The following is a 26,084-nucleotide window of genomic DNA, read 5'->3' as shown; positions in this document are numbered from 1 at the left end:
CCTCAAAATTTGTTATCTGCTACTCAAAAACTAATAGTGTATTTGGTGAGTTAACAAAATTATCTGCAAGTTTATTTATCTCATCCTGTATCTTGCTCATCTTCTTATCTATGTCTATTATCAAAAAGTTTGTCTTGCAAGTATCTTTGTATAGGGTTTTTAACTCCTTCAAAGAGTTGCAAAGTTCTAGTAGAAGTGTGTCAAAATCTCTGGTACACTTCTTTATCTAATCTTCAAAGAATTTTTGTTTTTCCATTTCCAATTTATCCTTCAATGCCTCTTCCTCAATTGTCACTATGTTTTCATTGATATATTTAGACAAAGTTTCAATTTGACTCAATGAATCTTTATTGTCTATGTTATAGTTAGGAGCTAATCTCTTCAAAATTGGAATTATATCATCTATAGCCTTATAGGCTTGAGAACTGCAATCGGTTATCCTCTTAATTGAATCTAAGAGTACTTCAGTCACATTTGTTGTTTTAAAACCTGCTGCTGATGAACCTACATTCTAAATACCGCTGGTGGTGGAAGTAACCAAGCTTGTATTGACCTCTGGTAGGTTTGTTTGTGTTTGCATTTCCTTAAGCAATGGTTTATCTACTTCTCTAGTTGCCGATTTCCTTGTTTCCACATGACTTTGTTCCTGTTTCTATTCCAGAGCTTGATGCTCAGTTTGTGTCTCTAATGGTGTTTCAGTTTGTTGCCTTGTTTGTTTCTCTGTTTGCTGCTCTGTCTTCGTCTGGGTCTGAGTCTCTACCTATTACCCTATGTTATCATCTATCGGTTTCTTTTGAGTGTTATCTGTATATGGTGAAAATGGATAACAATAATAACAAGATTGAAAGGCTAAATGAATTCAACCACAAAACCCTAGCCTAACCACAACAAAGATCCACCATAACATATGAAGATTACCTAAGACAATGCAAATCAAATGAAATCACAAAGATCATACCATCACATATCCAATAGGGTTTGGATTTCCATTCTTCCTATCTCCATTGATCTTGCTTGATATATTTGCTCTCAGATTTTATGTGCACAAGAGCTCAACAAAGAATGGAATGTGGTTGCAAATAGGATCGTAGTGTAGCCAAGTCCTCAAGATTGTCGATTAGGGTTTGATAATGAAGAAGGCATCTCCTTAAATAGAAGACACAATATGAAATGGAGGGATAAGATTGAGAGGTGTAAAAAAAGGAGGTCGACTAGGATTAGAGGGTAGGTAGAGGAAATAATAAAATAATGAAAGAGGTAGGTAGTGTAGGAATTAAGAGATGAATGACATGTGTCATGTGTAGAAAAAGATAATGAATTAATTAAATAAATAAAGATTTATTTAATAAATAGAAGAAGTGGGATCAATTAAATAAATAAATATTTATTTAATTTAGGAAAATGATACTTTAAATAAATAAATGTATTTATTTAAATGAGAAATAAGGCTAGAAGAGGATAAATGAATTAATTAAATAAATAAAGATTTATTTAATTAATAGAAGAATTAGGCTTAGATAATTAAATAAATAAAATATTTATTTAATTAGACAGGACAATTTTGGGTGTCTACATTTTGCCCCTCTTTGAGACAATGCGGCTTGTCGTGTTGTTTCAAAGAAGATAAGATGAACTGATACAGAGTTGCCCCAGAATGGGAATGATATGCCCCCTTGAGAGATTGGATGAAAATGTTTGAAAAGATCACAGACAATCTCTCGATAATAAAGAAAGGCTAGAATGGATTGACCGGATAAAGTGACAAAGTCACGGGATGAAGAAGACTGACTCGGGAAATGAATGCAAGGGCTAGGGTAGGCTATAAGATAGACCACGGGGGAAAAGACATCCTCATTGTCATCTACACCTTCACGAGATCAAAGTGCAGAGCGAGAAAAGAGCAGTAGCAGTTAGCAGTGATGGCTTTCGTGCATAGATTCGACCACGTTCATCGATTCCAGAGGCCAGCAGAGGCAGGAGAGCTGGTAAGTACCACCAAACCTCCTTGTACTTTGACGCATTTAATTTTGTCATTAATACATGCCGAATAGGGCAATAAATGCGCTTAGAAGTAGAGTTGAAAAATGTCAAAAACCGTCTAACCGCGTCTGTGTCATTGCCAGGCATGTCTGTGTCTGCCAGGCACGTCTATGTTGGTGACAGGCACGTCTGTGTCTGGAACCGCGTCTGCATCAAATGCGGGCACGTCTACGATGTGCAGGGGCGTCTACGTAGTCTAGTCACGTTTATGAGTAGCATAAGAACATTTGTGTTATACAGGCATGTCTGTGTTGTACAGGCGCATCTGTGCAGTCTGTAGGTGCATTTATGTAATGTAAGCGCATTTGCGTTGAAAAAAATGCAAGTTTTTGGTCTTCTAGGTCAAATCGGCAATTCTGTGATGAACATACGCTATCGATTGGATAAGCTACTAAGAGGATACACTCAAGCAGGTCCTCCAGGGAAGACTAGGATAGATCAAGGCACTTTGTGATGAACAGGGAGTACTAAGATAGAGTACTTTGTGATGAACAAGGAGTACCCAAAGTATGAGCAGCACTTTGTGATGAACAGGGAGTGCAAATGTGAATAACACTTTGTGATGAACAGTGAGTGTCACGCAAGTAGTACTTTGTGATGAACAGGGAGTACCACTAAGATAGATAGCAACACTTTGTGATAAACAATGAGTGTCACTAGGATAGATAGCCATATGCATTTAGATGAGTAGCATTTTGTGATAAATAGTGAATGCCACTATGACTGACATGATTGATTTGCTTGACTGCAGGAGTATTTGCCTATGCTGGAGTCATAGGAGAGATTCCTATCGACTCAGAGATTGCGACCGGAGTTGACACTTGGGGACAGAGCTGCCATCGAGGAGATGGGGTTGAGACATGTTTTGTATGTGCCTGAGTTTTGGGCAAACATGGGTTTGCTGACTGCGCTGGCTGAGAGATGGCACTCAGAGACGTGCACATTCCATTTGTCGATGGGTGAGATGATAGTCACCCTGGAGGATGTCTACAGGATACTACGGGTGCCAATCGATGGAGATTTGATCCCATATGATCGAGACGGTGACAGGGAGGCTTTGAGATGAGTATTTTAGGACCTTGGATTAGAGATGAGGGCAGGACACGTGGCATGGGACACCATGATAGCTACATGGTTAGCATTACCAGCAGTGATCGGAGGAGCTATCAGTGGGTTCCTATGTCCAGATAGGGTGACACGGGGGTTGGCTGTGGGTTGGGGAGGAGCACTGGAGACACTGGTGATGCAGCACACTAGATATGCCTAGGGACCATGTGTGCTGGCCCGCTTGTATTATGAGCTTCACCAGTTTGTGTATCACGGGTCAATGGGATTGGGCTACGGGGTGACACTGCTGCAGGTGTGGGCTTACGAGAATCTGCCAGTGATGAGGCCGATACACTTCAGAGGCAGGGGGCATGGACGCAGTTTTGTGCATCTGTATGATATGATCACCTTGCAGCCACGGATTGGTAGGTTGGAGCATTGGCAGTGAGTGCTAGATGATATCGATGTGGTCATATGGAGACCATATCTAGGTTGTGAGGAGTGGGAGGATGATGCAGTGGAGCTTCTGTACACCTTCTGGAGCAGGTATCTGATTGGGTGGACACCCTATGTGCTAGAGAGGCATCTTGTGGACAGGGTTTGCAGGCAGTATGGCAGGATCTGGAGGATGCCATGAGGCTCGGGCATGTATGCCCGCACGGTCAGAGATCAGGTGTAGTTTGGGCCATTACTGTCAAATGATCAAGTAGTCACATAGCTGGTAGAGATGATGCCCCTACCCTGGGACATGTGGCCTAAGATTGAGGACGCTGGGATGGATGCTGAGTATTCAACATATTGGGCAGAGCATCCATTCCCCCGATTGACAGATCCAGGAGAGCTACTGGAGGGAGATGGAGGTGGGGACGATGATGATGATGGTGGAGGTGATGGGGGCAGAGGCCAACGGAGGTGGAGGGGAGTAGTTAGGGAGAGGAGGGGAGTAGTTAGGGAGAGGAGGGTTGCACCTCGGAGGGAGGGTGGAGAGGAGAGACAGGTTTAGGTGGTAAGGGGTCACGATGGATTGCCCTTACAGGTGCCAGCAGCATAGGGTCCTAAAGCACAGGTACAGAGACAAGGACAGGTATAGGGACAGGTGTCAGTATAGGCACAAGAGTAGGGATGGAGACAGGTATAGGCACAGAGCCATGTACAGAGATAGGTACCCATACAGGCACCAGTACAGGTATAGGTACAGGGGCAGGCACCTGCAGAGGGGGAGCCACAGGAAGAGGCAAAGGGGGGGGACCCAGAGGAGGATGAGCTGATTGAGCTCAGGGAGATCTATCAGGGCTAGGTGGATGAGATTCAGGAGCTGGAGAGGGAGAGGGATCGGCTCAGGATGAGGCTCAGAGATACTGAGAGGGAGAGAGATCAGGCGATTCAACACTATAAAGAGGCTGAGATAGCACTGAGGGTAGGGAGACAGGCAGCAGAGGACACAGGGGTAGGATATGCATATGTCCTACGGGTGGGAGAGGAGATAGGCTACTGGAGGGACCTCTACTATGGTGCAGTGCTAGCAGATCAGCGTGTGAGGAGCTTCCATAGACCGTCGCGTACAGCGACAGCTACGGGAGGGAGCTGGAGGAGGCAGGCATCTAGTGGTGGGGTCATGGGTCCTCCACCACCACCAGATAGAGGAGACAGGAGGGATGATCCTGGGGTGGGTCCTTCGGGGGCTCAGATTCCATCGAGGCCAGGTGGCTCCGAGGGAGGGAGTTCATCATAGCCATATGCATGTGTACCTATGTGATGATATTTTTCATGATGTATGCTTATAATATGGATGCAAATATGTATATGATGTAATGCAACATTTTTGTTCTTTTATGTTTTATATGTGTATGCATGATGCAAATGTGAATGTATGTAATGTAGATGAATATGATAATGCAAATGTAAATTGTGCTAACAGGTGTTGTGTGCAGGATGTGATGTAGTTGTGATATCTATATATATGTATGAAATGCTTATATGTGGTAATGCAGGTGCAACTACATGAAATTCAAATGTTTTTGGTGTGTCATTATACTTAGTCATGTGATAGCAAGCTATGTGGACTCGAGAAGGATGATGGAAGTCAATCAAGAAAGGGGGATGGAAGACAGAAGATATGAAAGTGAAAGAGCTTCTTGTGCGTTATCATCATTGAGCTTATTATGGCAAGTAGGTGATGACAATCGAGGCATATGTTCGACTCAGAAAGTCATTGTACCTGGTTGCATGGAGATAAGATAGTCACAAACAAGGAATGCCCCAGTTCATACTAGACTCTCAGTGTCCTCATAGCCTTGGACAAGTCATAGCATTACTAAAAGACAATCCACAGACAGCAAACAAAATAGGTGACGATACCCCATCCTCGCCTTTCTAGTCAAAGACATCCTGGAGATAGAATCTCTAGTCAGAGACATCCTGGAAAAGCTAAAAGACATGTCACCAAAAGATAAAATCAAAAGAAACCAAGACTCGACACCAACATCCACCGTAGTCCTCAAATTTAGTGTCTCTTGTCACTTGTAGAAGTCGTATTTGATTGTGGTCACAATTTTTACTTTCACAAAAAGGATAGATAACACTGAACCATATGTTGTCTGAGTCTGTTGAAAGATTTGATTTGTTGAAGCCCATTGTTGCTATTGTGTCTCATTTGAAACTGACTGAATCCATGAAATTGATACCTTATTGTGGAGAAGATGAAACTTTATTGTGGACTGGCGATGCAAATGTTGCTTTATTGCAGATTGTGCGCGGATAAACTGAAGGAAGTTGGAAGAAACTGTACTCCTCGAAACATGTGATGTTCTCAGTTCCACACCCACCACTAGACGTAGGAATTTCCTTAGCCACAGATAGGATTTGATTTATTATGGATGGAAAGGGAGGTTTATTATGAATGGCTAACCAATCTTGGGTAGATCAATAACAAGCCATGATGGGAATGGGTAAGTTTATTATGAATGAATTGGTCGTGAGTGTGTGCGAAGTAAAAGGATGAAAGTGAATCCTGAAGGAGGGAGGAGCAATGTCTCTACGCATGGCACTAGTGACCCAGTTTTCACCATGGTACTTGCCCAGGGTGCCACCAAAGTGGTTTTCACCGTTGGACGAAATTATTTCTCTTTGCTTTTTTTGATTTTTTGATTTTTTTTGTATTTTTAATTTTTTTTTTTAATTTTTTTGCAATTTCTGAATTAGGATACTCTGAAGAGCTATGTATAGAACCTGCAAAGGTGCATGCTATTGATAGGATCCTCCAAAGGTTCACCTTCTGTAGTTGAGAGCTGATATGCCCCAGATCCATAAACTGCTGTGATGATATAGGGACCAAGCCAGTTTGGTTCAAACTTGCCCTTCTTCTCTCTATCTTGCTGATTCTTAGGGTTTTCTCTGAGAACCAAGTCACCTACCTCAAATGTGTGAGGCTTGACCTTATGATTGTAGCTACGACTCATTCGTTGTTGATAAGCCTTGAGATGATTAAAAGCAGTTTGTCTCCGTTCATCTAGTAGTTCCAGTTCCTGTAAGCGAGAGACCCTATAGTCTTCATCGTTGATGATGTTGTGCAAAGAGACTCATAAAGAAGGTAACTTGACCTCAATAAGAAAGATGGCTTCAGCACTGTTGACAAGTGAATATGGTGTAGCGCCTGTAGGTGTACAAACACTTGTGCGATAGGCCCAAAGTGCGGGATTTAGTTGGATATGCCAATTACGGCCAGCGTCATTGACTGTCTTCTTGAGGATTTTAAGGATTGTTTTATTAGACGCCTCAGCTTGGCCAATACCTTGGGGGTAATATGGTGTGGAGAAATGATGGGAAATATGGAAGCAGTCATAGAGTTCACGAACATCCTAATTTTTGAAGAGACGCCCGTTATCAGTGATAATGGAAAGAGGAATACCGTATCGGCAAATGATATAGTTAAGGATGAATGTAGCAATCTATTTTCCAGTGACTTGTGTGAGAGGAACGACTTCAATCCATTTTGTGAAATACTTTGTGGCAGTGATAATGAATTTATGACCATTAGAAGAAGGAGGGTGAATCTTGCCTATGAGATCGAGTCCCCACTGACAAAAGGGCCAAGGAGACGCAAGTGGTTGTAGTTCTTGTGCTGGTGCATGTATGAGGTCTCCATGAATTTGACATTGCTTACATTTCTTAACAAACTGATATGAGTCTTTGTCCATCTTTGGCCAGTAATATCCAGTCCTGATGAGTTTCTTGGCCAAGGTAGGACCACTAACATGTGGACCACATATCCCTTCATGTACTTCACGTAACGCAATCTGAACTTCATCACTTTCTAGACATCTAAGAAGAGTGCCATCTAGACCTCGCTGGTATAGGATATCAGCTAAAATGACATATCGAGAGGATTGGCGAATGAAAGTGTGACATTGGTTATTTGATAGATCAGGAGGTAGGGTATTGTTGTGAAGGTATGTGAAGATGGAACCATATAACTGGGATTCGGGACCAACAACACATATCATTTCAGCAGGAGTGATCTCATATGAAGGAATAAAAAGGTTGTCCACCAAGAACTCATAGCTTGTCTCATTTTGAGGTAGATCGATCAGTGAAGCAATTGTAGCCATGGCATCTGTAGCCTGATTCTGCTCTCTTGGTATCTGCTCAAAATCTATCTTTGTGAAGTGTTGTTTTAGGTCATCCACCATTTGTTTGTAAGGCATTAATTTTTCATCTTTTGTTTAGTAATCATCAGTTGCTTGATGGATGACAAGTTGAGAATCTCCAAAAACATGAAGTTCCTGGATCTTCCACTGAACTGCAATGCGTAATCCAGTTGTTAATGCCTCATATTTCGCTATATTGTTAGTGCAAGGAAATGATAAGCGGTATGATTTTGGTATAGAGTCACCTTGAGGAGTTATGAAGAGGATGCCCACTCCTGCTCCATGCTGTGTGTATGAGCCATCAAAGTACAGTTTCCACGACTTTGCATGTGATATTGTTAGAATGGATTCATCTGGAAATTCTGAATTTAGAGGAACATCATCCATCATGGGGGCGTCTGCTAATTGATCTACGATTGCTTGTCCTTTTATTTCTTTTTTGTCCACATACTCAATGTCAAATTCACTCAGGATCATTACCCACTTGGCCAGTCGCCTAGTAAGTGTTGCTTTGTTGAGGAGGTATTTCAATGGATCTATCCTTGCAATCAACTTAGTCTTGTGAGTGAGCATATAATGTCATAATTTTTGTGAAGTAAAGACCACGGTGAGACATGCACGTTCAATTGGTGTGTAGTTTAGTTCATATCCCATCAATGTGCGGCTGATATAGTATACTACCTTTTCCTTGCCGTCAGCAATTTGTTGTGCTAGGAGTGCCCCCAATGCTATTGGAGTAGCTGAAATGTATAGTAATAGAGGTTGATCTGGAACTGGTGGCATCAAAACTGGCAGATTCAAAAGATAATCTTTGAGCGTCTGAAAAGCTTGTTGACAGTTATCATCCCACTTGAATTTGATATTTTTATGTAGCAAGTGCTGAAAAGGATTACACTTGTCTGCAAGTTGTGCTATGAATCTTCGTATAGACTGGAGTCTCCCTTGTAAGGATCGAAGTTGACTGATATTTCTGGGTGGTTGCATCTCCAAGATGGCCTTTACTTTTGCTGGATCGGCTTCGATTCCTCTTTTGGACACAATGAATCCTAGGAGTTTCCTGGAGGTTACTCCAAAGACACATTTCTTGGGATTTAACCTTACTTTGTATTTTTCCAACTGATCGAAGACGACTAAAAGTATGTCCAAATGTGTATCTCCGTCCACTGATTTACCCAAGAGATCATCAACATAATCTTCCATGGTTACGTGCATGAGATCATGAAAGATAGTAGTCATGGCTCTTTGATATCTAGCACCTGCATTTTTTAGTCCAAAGGGCATGACATTCCAGTAGAAAGTTCCCCAAGGACAAGTGAATGATGTTTTGTGTTGATCCTCGGGTGCGATCCTTATTTGATTATAACTAGAAAATCCATCCATTAATGATAACATTTCATGACCTGTTATGAGATCAACAATCAAGTCGATATTTGGTAATGGGAAGTCATCTTTTGGATAGCTTTGTTGATGTCTTTGAAATCTATGTTGGGAAAAATGGTGTCTCAACCTTGCATTTATGTGAGGTTACTATTTATAGTAATTTTTCATTTGAGTACAAAATGGTGCGAAACTCTCCCTGAAGCTTCTGGTTGGCTAGATAAGCATTCCGGTAAAGTTGCGTCGCAAGGTCACAGCTAGTTTTGAAGATATTAAAGTTTTCGTCTTGGAGGGGTGCAATAAAATGTTTAAACTTAATTTTGGGGACTTTAGAGGCTCCGAAACGCCCTGAAAAGTGGTCGTAACTGGTGAAGCTAGTTATGAGGTGATAGAGCACTTCGCGAGCTTTCCGGCGCTTCAAACGGTTCGTCAATCGGACACCCGGTTCTCAAGTTATGGCCTCCGGAAGTTTGTACTCCTGAAATAGAAAAAATAATTTGTATCGGATACATAAATGAGCTGTAAAAGGGAGCGACACATGTTGATGTGTGCTTTAACATGTCATAGAAGGGAGATAAGGTCGGCTACACCTTATTGGGTGGTTTTAGCCCATGGTTTTGTAATACCGTTTGACGGTTTCTTGTATTGTATCTCCTATTTATGAGGTGTGTGAGATAGAGGTTGTGTGTAAGAGTCTTATGGCTATTGAGTTGCCTCTGAATCTCTGATTAGTGGTACTCCTACGAAGAGCTTGCTCTGCAAGTATGTTGTAATCTGTTTTTGATTGCTGAATAAAATATTGAGCTGCTTTTGGAGGGTGGGGTTTTTCTCCCGAAAGGGTTTTCCCCACGTAAATCACTGTGTTGTGGTATGAATGCTATTATATCTATTTCTATTTTCTGTAACTGTTGTAACAATCTGAAAAAGTTTTGCATTACCCTCCTCTCAAGGTTAGTGTAGGAAGTTGTTTCCGCTACTTAACTTCCTTACAAGTGGTATCAGAGCCTGATCACCTTTGGTTTCAATTGTGGGCAGTTGGGTTTTTTGAACTAATCCAGATTTGAGTGGGAGCTTGTGCAGAAGACACTTTTTGATCTTGTTGCAGGAATATTCAGATGGCGAGTTCGTCAGGGAGAATAGAGGTGGAGAAATTTAATGGAAGTAATTTTGAGATGTGGAAGCTGAAGATGGAAGATCTGCTAATAGATCGAGATCTTTGGGATGTTGTTGATGCGAATGTCCAAAGGCCCTCAGATCCTACTGCGGCAGCTCAGTATGATGTTATGGACCGAAAAGCCAAGGGTCTAATCAGATTGTGCCTGGCAGACTCTGTTCTAATCAATGTCCATGAAGAGAACTCTGCAAAGAAGCTATGGACTAAGCTTGGTGAGATGTATCAAGTGAAATCTTTATTAAATCAAATTTTCTTAAGAAAGAAATTGTATTCCTTGAAGATGGAAGAGGGTGGACGAATTGCAGACCACCTGGAAGCATTCAATATGTTGGTGGCTCAATTAGTATCCGTCGGTGTTAAGATGGACGAGGAGGAGAAATGTCAGATCTTGCTTTGTTCTTTGCCTGATTCGTGGGATTCTCTTGTTATGGCTATCGGTAGTACTTCTATTGTTTTGAAATTTGAAGATGTGGTGGGTGCCCTACTCGGTGAAGAGATGCGAAGGAAGGTATCCATCAGTTCAAAGGAAGCCCTAACCGTTCGTGGAAGACCTAAAGAGAAAGGCAAGAAGAATGAGAAGCGTGGCAAGTCCAAATCCAAAGGGAGATCGAAATCTCCTGGAAAGTCCAAAGTCATTTGTTGGAATTGCGGTAAACCGGGTCACATCCGTAAGGACTGCAAAGAAGAAAAGAAGAAGAAAAAGAAAAAGTTTGATTCTGATTCTGAGTCCGACAAGGAAGATGGCGATGCCTTTATTGCGGCTTTGGCGACTCATGCAGGTAATAATGCCTGGCTAATTGACTCAGGTGCATCTTTTCATATGACTTCCAATAGAGATTGGTTTTCTGAATATGAAGGATTTAATGGAGGTAAGGTGTACTTGGGTGATGATTCAAATCTAGACATTGTTGGTCGAGGTAAAGTTAGAATCAGGTTTTCTGATGGTAGAATAAAAAGGATTAATGGTGTGCTGCATATCCCTGGAGTAAAACGAAACTTGTTATCTGTGAGCAAACTGATAGATGCGGGTGTGCAGGTAGTCTTTTCTGAAGCAGGATGTAAGATGATTAAGGGTGCTATGGTAGTTGCTAGAGGTGTCAGGTTTGGCACTTTGTATAAGCTTGAAGCATACACTGTTGAGTGTAATAGCACTTTTGTAAAAAGTAAATCTGTGGATACTTCACTGGAAGATTTGAAGGTTTCACCTTCAGCAGATGGAAATGGTTTTTGGGTACCTAAGGGTGCTCTTTCGTCTGAAACAAAGTTACCTGTAGAGAAGACTATGTTATGGCACCAAAGACTTGGCCACATTGGAGAAAAGGGTCTAAGGACCTTGAAAAATAAAAATCTTGTTGAAGGTTTGAATGACTGTAACCTTGACTTCGATTTCTGTGAGCATTGCATTTATGGAAAACAAAACCGCGTTCAGTTTTACTCGAGTTCTCATAAAACTTGTGGTGTTTTGGATCTTATCCATTCTGATGTGTTTGGTCCAGTAGATGTCTCTTCGATTGGAAAATCCACATATTATGTTTCATTTATTGATGATTTTAGTAGAAGGACATGGGTTTATTTTCTAAAGAGTAAATCTGAAGTTTTTAGTCGTTTTAAAGAATTTAAAGCAATGGTTGAGTTGCAGACTGGAAAGAAAATAAAATGTTTGAGAACTGATAATGGCGGTGAGTTTTGCTCTAATGATTTTGATAGATTTTGTAAAGACTGTGGAATTAACAGGCAGAAGACAACTCCGTATTCTCCACAGCAGAATGGAGTTGCAGAAAGAATGAACAGGACACTGATGGAGAAGGCTAGGAGTATATTGAGTGGTGCTGGTCTCGAACAAAGTTTTGGGCTGAAGCTGTTGCCACTGCTTGCTACCTGATTAACAGGTCTCCTACATCAGCTCTTGTTGATAAAACGCCTATGGAAGCATGGTCAGGTCACAAGCCTTCATTGAGACATCTTAGAGTTTTTGGTTGCGAGGCATATGCACATGTGCCAAAGGAGAAGCGAACAAAGTTAGAGAACAAGGCTGTGAAATGTATCTTCATCAGGTATAGTTATGGTGTGAAAGGATACAAGCTTTGGGACCCTGTTGCACAAAAGGTAATTCACAGTAGAAGTGTTATTTTTAGAGAAATTAAGTCTCCTTCTGTTACATTGCAGCCAAAATGGACTAAAAAAGAAGATGTGATTCAACTTCCTTCTACACCTGAAAGAATTGAATCGAGACCCCTAGATAGGCAAGAATTTGAGGAGAGCTCGTCTAGCTCTGAATCTTCAGAAGAAGAGGAAGAACCTCCAACTCAGCTTGTTCGAAGGTCTACAAGACATAGACAACCACCTGAAAGGTATTCACCTGATGATTGGAGATGTATTTTTGCTCTGAATACTAGTGTGGATGAACCGAAATCTATAGAAGAGGCATTAGGTATGAATGATGCAGAATCCTGGAAGATTGCTATGGAGGAAGAAATGGCAGCTTTGAAAAAGAAGGATACATGGGATCTTGTACCATTGCCTGAAGGACGAAAACCTGTTGGTTGTAAATGGGTGTTCAAGAAAAAGATTGGTTCAGATGGAAGCATTGAGAAGTATAAAGCAAGGTTGGTTGCAAAAGGCTACTCTCAGGTTGAGGGTGTTGATTACGGTGAGATATTTTCTCCTATTGAAAAAATGACGTCCATTAGATTTTTGCTTTCTATTGCTACTGCTTATGATTTAGAGGTTGAGCAAATGGATGTGAAAACTGCTTTCCTTCATGGTGATTTGGAGGAAGATATTTATATGACACAGCCGGAGCACTATGTGGTGAAAGGCAAAAGTAATTTGGTCTGTAAATTGAAGAAATCTTTGTATGGCCTCAAACAAAGTCCTAGGATGTGGTACTAGAAATTTGATACATATGTGTTGAGTTTGGGATTTGAACGTTCTAAATCAGATCACTGTGTTTATTATAAATCTTATGGTGATCATTTCTTATTCATTGCATTGTATGTTGATGATATGTTATTCATTGGCAAAGGGAAAGGTATGATTTCAGAACTGAAGTCTCAGCTCGCTGCTAAATTTGAAATGAAAGATCTTGGTGCAGCAAAGCACATTCTCGGGATGGAAATTAGAAGAGATAGGGTGAACAGAAAGCTATGGCTAGGCTAGAGTAAGTATGTGAATTCAGTGTTACAGAGGTTCAACATGCAGAATTGTAGACCATTGAGTGTTCCTTTTACAGTTGGAATGAAACTATCTATTTCAGATTGTCCTACATCCCCATTGGAGATGGAAGACATGAGCAGAGTGCCCTACCAGAGTGCGGTTGGAAGCTTGATGTATGCTATGGTCTGTACTAGACCAGATATTGCCCAAGCAATGGGAGTACTTTCTAGATATATGTCTAATCCTGGTAGAGTTCATTGGGATGCAGTCAAAAGAGTCTTCAGATATTTGAAGGCTACTTCAGAGTATTCTTTGTGTTATCATGGTAATTCAGTTGGAGACATGACTTCCCTTGATATCCATGGTTATGTGGATTCAGATTGGGCAGGTGATATTGATAGCAGAAGATCCACCAATGCTTATGTGTTTACTTTGTTTGGTGGTGCAATTAGTTGGATGAGTAAGCGACAGGCTGTGGTTGCTTTATCCACTACTAAAGCGGAGTATATGGCAGCTACTCATGCTTGTAAAGAGGCCATTTGGCTTAAGAGACTGTGTTCGGATATTGGAATAAAATAAGGTACAGTGACAGTTTACTGTGACAGTCAGAGTGCAATTAGCCTAGCTAAGAACCCGACATTTCATGCCCGGACCAAACATATTGATGTTCAGTATCATTTTGTTAGAGATATGGTCGAAGATGGTAGGGTGAAGCTAGTTAAGGTGGACACTTTGATGAATGTTGCAGATGCTTTAACTAAGGCTGTGAGCATAGAGAAGTTCAGATGGTGTTTAGAGTCTATGGGCCTTATGGCCCCTAGCAATTGATTCATTGTGTTGACATTCCCTTCAGCTCATGCAAGGTGTTCGACAAGTGGGAGATTTGTTGGGAAAAATGGTGTCTCAACCTTGCATTTATGTGAGGTTACTATTTATAGTAAGTTTTCATTTGAGCATGAAATGGTGCGAAACTCTCCCTGAAGCTTCTGGTTGGCTAGATAAGCATTCTGGTAAAGTTGCGTCGCAAGGTCACAGCTAGTTTTGAAGATATAAAAGTTTTCGTTTTGGAGGGGTGCAATAAAATGTTTAAACTTAATTTTGGGGACTTTAGAGGCTCCAAAATTCCCTAAAAAGTGGCCGTAACTGGCGAAGCGGGTTACGAGGTGATAGAGCAATTCGCGAGCTTTCCGGCGCTTCAAACGGTTCGTCAATCGGACACCCGGTTCTCAAGTTATGGCCTCCGGAAGTTTGTACTCCTGAAATAGGAAAAATAATTTGTATCGGATACATAAATGAGCTGTAAAAGGGAGCAAAACGTGTTGATGTGTGCTTTAACATGTCATAGAAGGGAGATAAGGTCGGCTACACCTTATTGGGTGGTTTTAGCCCATGGTTTTGTAATACCGTTTGACGGTTTCTTGTATTGTTTCTCCTATTTATGAGGTGTGTGAGATAGAGGTTGTGTGTAAGAGTCTTATGGCTATTGAGTTGCCTCTGAATCTCTGATTAGTGGTACTCCTGCGAAGAGCTTGCTCTGCAAGTATGTTGTAATCTGTTTTTGATTGCTGAATAAAATATTGAGCTGCTTTTGGAGGGTGGGGTTTTTCTCCCGAAAGGGTTTTCCCCACGTAAATCACTGTGTTGTGGTATGAATTCTATTATATCTATTTCTATTTTCTGTAACTGTTGTAACAATTTGAAAAAGTTTTGCATTACCCTCCTCTCAAAGTTAGTGTAGGAAGTTGTTTCCGCTACTTAACTTCCTTACAATCTATACATATTCTGATGCTGCGATCTGGTTTACTGACAGGTACTAAATTGGAGATCCATTCAGGATAATCAATGGGGCGTATGAATCCGACATCCAATAATTTCTCTAGCTCTGCTTTGACTAGTAATGCCACTTGTGGATGCATTTTCTTAATTTCTGTTTCACTGGCTTTGCCCCCAATTTGACTGTCAAATGATGCATTACCAAATCCGGATCTAGTCCAGGAATATCAGCATATGACCATGCAAAGTTGATTTGTCATTCTTTGAAGAAGTTTATGAATTTTGACCTTTCAGACTCTGTCAATGATTGAGCCAGGAATATGTTGTGTGGAACCTCTTCTGTACCAATGTTTGTTTTGATAGTCTCCTCTACCAACATAGATGAATTTTCCTCATATGATGCTGGGAGAATGTCGAGCCTTCCATCTTCGGGTGCCTTAGAGAGGTTTTTGCCCTCAGATACGTCCTTTCTTTTTACTTTTTTGGGGTCAGATAGTGCCACAGTGTGGTTTTCACCATAAGACCCTTGGTTTGTTCTTATTTTCACATTTTTGCGACTGGAAGGTCCGACACCCTCACCAAAATATGCCATGTTGTTGAGTTCTATAGTGTATCCTACTTTATGGTCCCCAAGGGGAAGATCATCTCGTATGCCAAGATAGTCAATAACAGCCTCATTGTTTTGGAATGTGTCAAACTGTGCTGGTCCTTCATGATCCCAGTCAATAAGTTGATGGTGAACAAGGGGAAGGCCTTTAATGTCTTTGGAGTTAGCGCGGCTAAGAGTGAAGATGTGGTTATATTCATGTATATCAAGGTAATCATCGAGGTCATCGATGGCACTCTCCTCATCAGTTTCAATCGCGAGCGAATCCAAATTGTCATCACTAGTAGCGCATTCTGGGACAGGTGTTCTCATCCTATGTGATTTCAACCTAGAACCTTGAGACAAAGACTGTGTGGCCTCCTTATGGGTTGTTTCTTGACCAACTGTAAACTTTTTATAAAATTCCTCTTCTTCTGTGGGTTCATCTGGCTCTCTGAATGTCTCGGTGAGCTCATAGTCACTGGAGGATTTGTCTTAACCCCATTCCCATTCGTTGGAATCTGTGGAATAGCGATCCTCTTGTTGAATTTTGGCAACTTTGATTTGTGATGCCTTTTCTGTCCTTTTAGTGAGGATCTTGGAAGCTAGGAAACCAAGTCCCTTCGAGCATTCCCTTTTTACAATTAATTCAGGTTGTAAGGGCTCCATAACGCCTTCTTTTCGTAACCCAAGAGGGCTTTTTCCATCATACCCAAATTTTTGTAGAATCTTGAAGCCTTTGCCATATTTCTCATAGGGTATATTGATCTGATCTTGTGTGTCATCTTCAATGTCTTTGTAGAGAATTTTGTATAAACCATCCTCTTCCAGTTCGCCCCATCTTTGAAAGGTAGTAGGATCCCATTTGAATACTATGATGGATATTTGCTTGTTAGGATGTAGCCTTCCATATTCTTTTGGAGAGCTCATGACTTGTTGTAAGTACATGGTCTGATATAAAGTATATTCTCCCATGCCTTTGTCTTGAAATTTGCCTTTAAGCTCACCTTGCTTTGATGTCGAGTGTTTTAATGACTCAGGATCAATGTGTGCCGAAGAAGGAATAGCTTCACGATTACTAGGAATGATGGTCTTAGTATGTGATCTCAAGTTATTGCAATATATGAATGGATTAGGATCACCGTTAACTGTTACCTCGACTCCATTGTGAGAAAACTTAATGCATTGGTGATATGTTGATGGGACTGCCCTCATTTCATGAATCCACGGACATCCTAGCAATATATTATAAGTGAGATCTAGATCTAGGACTTGACAAACCACATCCTTTGTAACTGGTCCAATTCTTAGAGGTAAGGTGACTGTGCCCTTGGATGAGCGCTCTTCATCATCATATGCCTTGATGGTGATTTGATTTGTTGAATTCATAGCTTTATCAGAATATCCCAATTGTTTAATGGTGCTCAATGTACAAATGTTTAGACAAGCTCCTCCATCTATCAGGACTCACTTGATTCTATGTTTGTGTATGAAGGCTTCAATGTGTAATGGTGCATTATGTGGCTGACTTATGGAGGCATCATCAACTTCTATGAATGTAAGGGAATGTGGAACGGAAAGGTATCCCACCATGGCTTGAAACTGGTCCACGTGCAGATCAGTAGGAACGGTGGTGTCTCTCAATATTTTGTCAAGAATAGCTTTATGAGCAGGGGATATACGTAGGAGCTCAAGAATAGAGATGAGCATGGGTATCTTCCCTAACTATTCTACAAGGTCATATTCAGGTTTGGTTGATGAAGAAGCGGTATTTTTAGTTGAGGCACCTTGCAAAGTGATTTTACCTCGATGAGTTGTAACATGACATTCAGAGGTAGGTTCGGAAGAAGATCGAACACCTCTTAGGACAATCTTGGGTCGCTGAGTAGAACTCTTCGGAGTTTTGTCCTTGATGATAATAGTAGAGACATGATTGTCCATCGAGATATGATTGATAGTTGAATCATAGTTGTAAGGTGCTCTAGTATAATTGGCTTGATCATCTGTGACTTTAGCTTTTCCCTTGTCATGCTTTGGGAATGGTTCCTTAAACATCTCATGTTCTTGGTTGGATGAGTGTCCCTCAATCTCAATGTCACCTCTATCAATGAGATCTTGTACGATATTCTTCAGTCGATGACAATTTCCTATCTTATGACCCTTGCTCTTATGAAATTCACAATACTCATCATCATTCCACCAATTTGGTTTGACCTTTGGTTCATATGGAGGAAAATCTGGAATTGTAATTACCTTGTTTGCCACTAGCTTTTTGAAGACTGATTCAAGTGGTTCTCCCAATGGGGTTTATTTCCTTCGTGATCTGGAAGTTGTTTGAGTATTCACTTGATTGTTTGTAGAACTTGATCCCGAAAAGATGAATTTGGGTCGCACTGTATTGGCATCAACAACACCATCATTGACTGTGTTTTTGTTTTTATTGCAAAATCTTGGCTTATCTTTCCCTTTAAAGTCATCTTTATTTTCCTTGAATATCTTAATGACTCCTTGTTCAATTAGGACCTTCTCTGTTGCTAAGCTTTTTTCAATGACATCCTTGAAGGTGGACAAACAAGGTTTTCTTAGATCATAACCAATGTCTTTGTTAACATTCTGGGTGAACATTTCTACCATTTGTTTCTATGGAATTTCACAAGAGCATCTGCTAGCTAGATTTCTCCATCTTTGTAAAAATGATGCAAAAGACTCTCCCTCTTTTTGCTTCGTGTTGCATAAAGTAGTGACTGATACATCTGTCTCTATATTGTAGGAGAAATGTTGAATAAATGCCTCTGCTAAGTCACCCCATGACTTAATACCAGGTGGAAGTTGAGAAAACCATTCCATAGCTTGATCGCCTAAGCTTTGTGGGAATAATCTCATCAAATATATCTCTTCTAAAGCTACTTCAATGCATGCTATGAAAAACTATCTTATGTGTACCTTAGGATCCCCTTTTCCTCTATACTTGTCAAATTTAGGTGTCACAAAGTGTGTTAGAAATGGAGGCATTGGAATTCTCTTGTCGAATGAATAAGGACATATGTCTCTCATTGTCTATGTTGGCTTCAGTGTATTTATGTCCTCCATTTTCTTTTGTAAGTCCCTGATTTGTTGCTCCAAATTGCTCTTAGGTGGAGATCGACTTCTTGAAGCATACCCCATGTTTGAGGCACCAATTGGAGGAGGAGCTTGTTGCATATATGGATGATATTGATCATACACATGTTCATATGGAGGAGGTTTATAGTGATGCTGCATATATGGAGCACTTGGTATAGGTTCATGTTGAGGAACACCATATTTATTTTGTGCATGTATGTCATACTCTACAGGTTTGTCTTGTTCTATTGTGTTGTCCCCAAATTTGACACGGGGTTTCCTTGTGTCCAAATTTTGAGCATGCCTTTGAATATCCAATTGCTTTGGTTGATCTGTAGCTTGAGTATGTGGTTGAGCATATCTGTCTGCGTAAGACTTCCATAATGGTCTGCGAAGGTGAGTATCATATGCTTGACCATGTGTATTTGGGACCTCTAGTTTTTGAAACAAAGATGATGGTGATTGAGGTACCATATATGGTCCTCTATTTCCTCCACTATTAGGTCTCCTTTGGTCCATGTTGGAGTGATTTTGTTGCAAAGGTCAATTTTCCATTATTTGAGACATGTCAAAATCATGAGGTATCTTGGCTCCACTTTGTGCCATCATTTGTAAGAAGTATTGTCTATCCCTCCTCATTATTTCCTCAACCAACCAATTGAAATGGGGATTCATAATGGATTCTTCCACATCTGCTGAATGTATTGAAAAATTGTCCATATTGTCATTGTGTGTAGCATTGTTGTTTGTAGTGTCTGCGTTCTCAACATTTGGAATGTTTCTATAGACATCCATGTCCAGCAATGTAGTGTGATCAGTATTGAAAAATAAATCGTTGTCATACTCATAAGAACTCATGTTTGCGGACTCTTGAGCCTCTTCAGTTTCTCTCCTAGATTTTTGAAGATGGGTTTCAAACATGAACTAGGTATTGACCAAGATGTGTGAGACTAGATGAAAATGGAAAAAGTATGGAAGACCAAGAGTTGTATGGAGTGTAAATGAATCTGAGGTGTACTTGCAATGTCCAAAGTGTAAGACCAAGTATGTATGTAGTAGAGTAGGTGTGACTTCCAAAGAGAGGATAGTTTCTCTTGATGAGGTAAGTTGACGTTGACTCTAAGTAAGACCGAATGAGACCCAAAGGTAAGAAACCTTAATGAGGGACCACTTAGCAAAATGTTGTTGTATGTAGTGTGTTGACAAAGTATAGTGAGGACAAGCAAGTGACCTTTTGACTCAAGTTTAGACAAATGTGAATGTAATGTAAGGTGTGAAGCAATGATGGACTGTGTGAGACCCAGAAACAGGTTGAATGCTAAATGAAACCTAGAGAAACAACCTAGGAAGCTCAAGAATTCCGAAACTGACTGTGTTTGCTTGCTGGACTGTAAATTTTTTTTCAATTCTGGACACAGATGCGCCTGTATACTTCACAGACGTGGTTCACCAACCCAGACGTGGTTCTGTTTAACACAGACGTTGTTAGAAACATAGACGTGATTATGCCCTTCACAGACGCGCTTATACAACACAAACGCGATTAAAATAGACATAGACGCGTTTCTGTAAACTTTGTGCAATTTTTCCAATTTGTGAAGTCATTTTTGTTGTGACCAAATCTGACTATTTGACCATTTTTTTATGATAAGAGGACACAATGTTGATGAAGACTCAATGTTTGCAAGTGTCTAGACTCCAAAATGACTCCAAAAAAGTGTGTTGTTTGATGTAAAATTGTTTTGCATACACTTGAAGACACAAAAGACACAATGTTTTGCTATTTGGTCTTGAATGTTTGAATGTTTAAAATAAGTCAAGCACAATTCTTATAGCTGGCCAAGACAATAGTTTTTGATCCCACATGGGGTTTTACCCCTGAGGCTACGCTATTCAGAGCAGATACTTAGATGCTTGACCTCACTGGCTCCACCCTCGGCACTCACTTCTCAGATCAGCCAAGCATCAGTCCCCATGAAAACTCCCCATGGTGAACTTTGTATCTCTACTAAGAACCGTATGTGTGTGGGCTGCTACCAGAGGTCCGACCTCTTGCCCCAACAACTAGAAGGATTTGAGATTCTAAAACAAAGAGGTGCTAGTAAGGGCATCCACTCATGTGGCCATACATGCGGCACTTTCAGCTCTGTAAATACAGAAGGCTCCCAGCCGATAGGGGTTACGCCCTACAAATGATCAAATAAATTTGATCAAACGGGTTTATGGGGAGACATAGTGTCGGTATGAACTAATCAGCACAAGTTATTCATAGTTTTCACCATGAATACTTTTGATAATAGTGGTTCGGAAGAGGTGGGTTTTCCTCGCTACCACTTGGGTCATTCTCTTCTCACTAGTAGTCCTAATGACCACACGGGAAGACAGGCCCTCTAAAGATTAAACAAAAAGAGCCTATTGCTCAAGACACAAAAGACAATGATTCAATTTTAGTGCACCAATGGAAGTGTTTGCTATTCTATGAAAACAAGGCACACAATAAAAATTCAAAACCCTTGCCAAGGACCTGCAACAAAAAGTTGTTAGTAGTTTGGATTGTTTGAAATAATCACCCCTTCCTGCAAACACACATGTTAGGTAAATTTTAAAACCCAAAAGACTTTGTGAAATAGGGGCCTTCAACCAAACGATTTTGCTTCCAAGGCAAAGCTGCACCACTTTTGTTACTCTGATCTGAAAATGTTAGTGCAAAATAAACTAGATCTGAAACCCTAAGTGCAAAATCCGAAAACTGAATCAATGAAAAACTTCAAAATTTTAAAACAGGAGATACACAGACGCGATTACCCCTAACGCAGATGTGCTTGGATAATACAGACGTGGTTCTGTGATGCACAGACGCAGCTAAAAATCATAGACGTGCTTTCGTGACACAGACGCGGTTCAAAACCATGCAGATGCAACTTTACAACACAGACGTGCCTTCCTGGAACCTGCAAAAAATAAAATATTTCTGAAACACAGACGTGGATCCAGATGTCGTAGACGTGCCAGAAAATCAAAAACGCGATCCGAAAGTGCGCAGACACGGAAATACCAAAAATGCTGTCGAAAAATGTCCGATCTGCAACTTCAAAAATGCAAAATCTGCAACAAAGAGGTTAAATGCAAAGGGACAAGAGTCCCACCGGGCGTGCCAAAATGTATATGGTGAAAATGGATAACAATAATAACAAGATTGAAAGGCTAAATGAATTCAACCACAAAACCCTAGCCTAACCACAACAAAGATCCACCATAACATATGAAGATTACCTAAGACAATGCAAATCAAATGAAATCACAAAGATCATACCATCACATGTCCAATAGGGTTTTGATCTCCATTCTTCCTATCTCCATTGATCTTGCTTGATATATTTTCTCTCATATTTTATGTGCACAAGAGCTCAACAAAGAATGGAATGTGGTTGCAAATAGGATCGTAGTGTAGCCAAGTCCTCAAGATTGTCGATTAGGGTTTGATAATGAAGAAGGTATCTCCTTAAATAGAAGACACAATATGAAATGGAGGGATAAGATTGAGAGGTGTAAAAAAAGGAGGTCGGCTAGGATTAGAGGGTAGGTAGAGGAAATAATAAAATAATGAAAGAGGTAGGTAGTGTAGGAATTAAGAGATGAATGACATGTGTCATGTGTAGAAAAAGCTAATGAATTAATTAAATAAATAAAGATTTATTTAATAAATAGGAGAAGTGGGATCAATTAAATAAATAAATATTTATTTAATTTAGGAAATTGATAATTTAAATAAATAAATGTATTTATTTAAATGAGAAATAAGGCTAGAAGAGGATAAATGAATTAATTAAATAAATAAAGATTTATTTAATTAATAGAAGAATTAGGCTTAGATAATTAAATAAATAAAATATTTATTTAAATAGACAGGACAATTTTGGGTGTCTACATTATCAGTCTGCTCAGCTACTAGTGGCTCACTAGCCATTTTAGTCTTACCAGTTGTATCTTGGTCTACCACAATGTTGATCTTTTGTGTATCAACATTTACTGTATATAAGACTTCAAGATTAGGATTGATATCCTCTACATCCATACTTTCAATTGCTAGTTGATCTTCTATAGTAGTTGTTGTTGTTATTATTGGTGGAGTAATCAAAGGAGGTGGGGGTAAGTTGTCTTTGACTTTGATACTAGGTGGTCCACCAACTATACCTTTACCCTTGTCTTTTACCTTCTGATATACCTTTATTGGTTTGGGGCTCATGTATTCTTCCTGTTTTTCTTTTTCTACTAGGAATATGTCCCATGCATTCTCTATTTCCTCATTCACCTCATTTACTCTTCCAACCATTAATGCAATGTGTCGATGTGTAGTAGAAAAGACTGTCCGGTTGGCTTCAACAATTAAATCATCAATTTCCTTGGGTGAGTTCACTAGGTATACAACAAGTAGCTTTTCTATCTTGATTTTCTTGTCAAGTTCTACTAGTACTAGTCTCCTTGCTTCTAACCTTTTGAACAATTCTTCAGGTAATTCATCTACCACTTCCAACAAAAATTTCTTATACATATCCATATGCAAAATGACACTGTTTTCTATTTGTTCTTTTTCATCTACAGTAAAAGTTTCATACATTTTCTTTACATTCTTTAGCTTGCCTTCCTTTGTAATTTCATTTAGTAGTTTGTCTAGAGGGGCCATGTCCTGATGAGTCCTCTTCTTCTTCTTAGGTGTCAACTTCTTCTTGGGTGTAGTTTTCTTTATCATAGATCTCATTGCTTGTTGTTTCTGTCTTGTCCTCCTAGGTGAGGGTGTGGTTGCCAGTGAGGGGTCTCTTTTTCTTACAACTCTTTTGAAAGTTGCAGGCATGTCATTCTCTGAAGATGTGCCTAATGATGATAGGTGAGTTTCAGGTTGTTGAGCTGCTAACTCATCCTTAGTGATGCCATTTTTCTTAAGTACATCTTCTTTTATTGCCTTTGGTCCTCTAGATCCTCTTCTCACAACTGCTTCTACCTTTTTCACTCTCTTCTAGGATTGTATTTGACTCTCTAAGGTCTTAGCATTACCAAAGACTTCTTCTTCTGGTTCTCTGGGTGCTTCCAGAAGTGCTTTAGCATATGTTTCAATGATTAGATCATCTATCTCATAACCCATTTCTGTTACCCAGACTATCCTAGGGATGACTGCTTCCATCCAGATCTCATCTTTCTTAATCACAAAATAGATTCTGTGATAGTTTGATTCTCTTCTTCATCTTTGCCTTAAATGCTTGAAAATAGTCATTTATATTTTGTTCCTTATCTTCTCCCATATTATTGAATAGTTCTATCAGATGTTTACCTACCAGTATATCAAATCCAAGCTCTTTGTAGCCTATACCGGGAACTTGTTTGGTTATATGTAGCATTAGGCATACTAACAGATTTCCAAACCTAAAAGTTCCTTTCTTATCTTTCTTGACCTTTCCAAGGTTGTCAATTAATTCATCCTTCAACCACTCACATACATCAATCTTTACATTATCAGTGATCATGTCATAAGCACTTTTAATGCACAAAATTGAAACTAAGTTGAGTTGGTTTGCATGAGTTTCCTTATACCCTAATATCATGCTGACAAACCTTACATTGGTGTCGGTTACATCATTTACTCTTAAGGACCTTTTATCGGATGTAGCACCAGTTAAGCTAGTAACTAGGTCATTTGAGACCTTCTTGGTTTTGTCTGGTCTCTTACTGGTTGAGGGTAACCCTATCACTGCTTTGACAACTTCTTTGGTAATTTCGTGGATTGCATCTAGCTAGAAAAATTCTCCATGAACCCTTCTTAAAACTATCCTAATCACATCCTTTGGGAATTCAAGAATGCTAAGGATCTCTATAAATCCTAGGGTTTCAATAATTTTATGTTCATCTTTCACATTACCGGAAGCATCACATATGACAGATTTAAACATGGTTTTAATCTCTTCATTACCTAATTCCTCTATGTTGCAATGGATGTAAATTCTGGGGTCTTCAACATAAGCAACTCCTTTAGGAATTTTGGAAAAAGCACCTATTGTATCATCTTTCTTTGCTACTTCGGGAACTAGTTGAAAAATAGGCCTAGGGCATTCTATAACCTCGACTATAGTAGGGTTTGCTATGTATTCAAGTGCAGAGGTGGATGCCATGATGATAAATACCTTTTTCTACCTTAGGATGGATGAGTGCTGAAATCCTTTGCTTCTTTGCTTTGAAATGCCTTTGCTCTGGAGATTTCACGCTCTTCGGGTGTTTGAATTTGCAGTGAAGTGAAATGGAGGTAAAACCACTAATTTATAATGTTTATTTCACCATCTACCACATTTAATGCATGCCGATTAAGTAATTACTTAACATGTCTGTCAGTATAGAAGTGTCTTTCAACTTCTCATCTTTAACCGAGAGAATAATAGCATATGTGTCATTAGATTGCCAGACCCTCAAAGTAACTTTCTTTAATTCGATGAAGAACTTCCTGCCAGTGGAGCACTACTCTATCCTACCAGTGGAGTAATACTCTATTCTACCTGTGGGGTGTTGATTGGTTCTACCAGTGGGGTGTTGATTGGTTCTATCGATGGAGGAGTATTCCCAACATTTAGATCTTCTTTTCTAATCCATTATTTTGAGAATTCTTGCTTGACTTCTTCAACTTTTTCTTTCCCTTTCAAGCTAGGACTTTTGTTGTCTGTCGGTGATCCTTTTGCTTCTACATAATTTTTCAATATGCCCAATCTTGTTACATGCATAACAAGTTACATTAATTTTCTGAATAGCTTTGCTATAGCCTATGTCGGTTTGAGTTCTGCATTGATTAGATAAGTGTCCATATCTTCCACAAACATAACATCTTACATTCATTCTGCAATTTTTAGAGTTATGACTAACTTTGTTGCATTTTGAACATTGACCAGTGGTTGTGTTGATGTTCTGATAATTTATAGATCTACATTGATTTTCTCTATGACCATACTTATTATAGTTAAAGCATTTTCCATTGAATTTATAAGCATTAAGTTGTCTTAATAGTTTGTTGTGATCCTGAGTGTTTGCAGTACCAGAGCTTTCACCAACTTCAAAACTAATCCCATTAGTGTCACCATTAGGTTTCTGATTTTTCAACAAGTTACCAAGTTCTTCTGAGCTTTTCTTGAATTTATCTTTGTGCTGA

This window comes from Cryptomeria japonica, chromosome 11 (genome assembly GCF_030272615.1).
Source record: "Cryptomeria japonica chromosome 11, Sugi_1.0, whole genome shotgun sequence".
Taxonomy (NCBI): domain Eukaryota; kingdom Viridiplantae; phylum Streptophyta; class Pinopsida; order Cupressales; family Cupressaceae; genus Cryptomeria; species Cryptomeria japonica.
The sequence above is the reverse complement of the archived record's forward strand: the minus strand, read 5'-3'. Positions refer to the sequence as shown.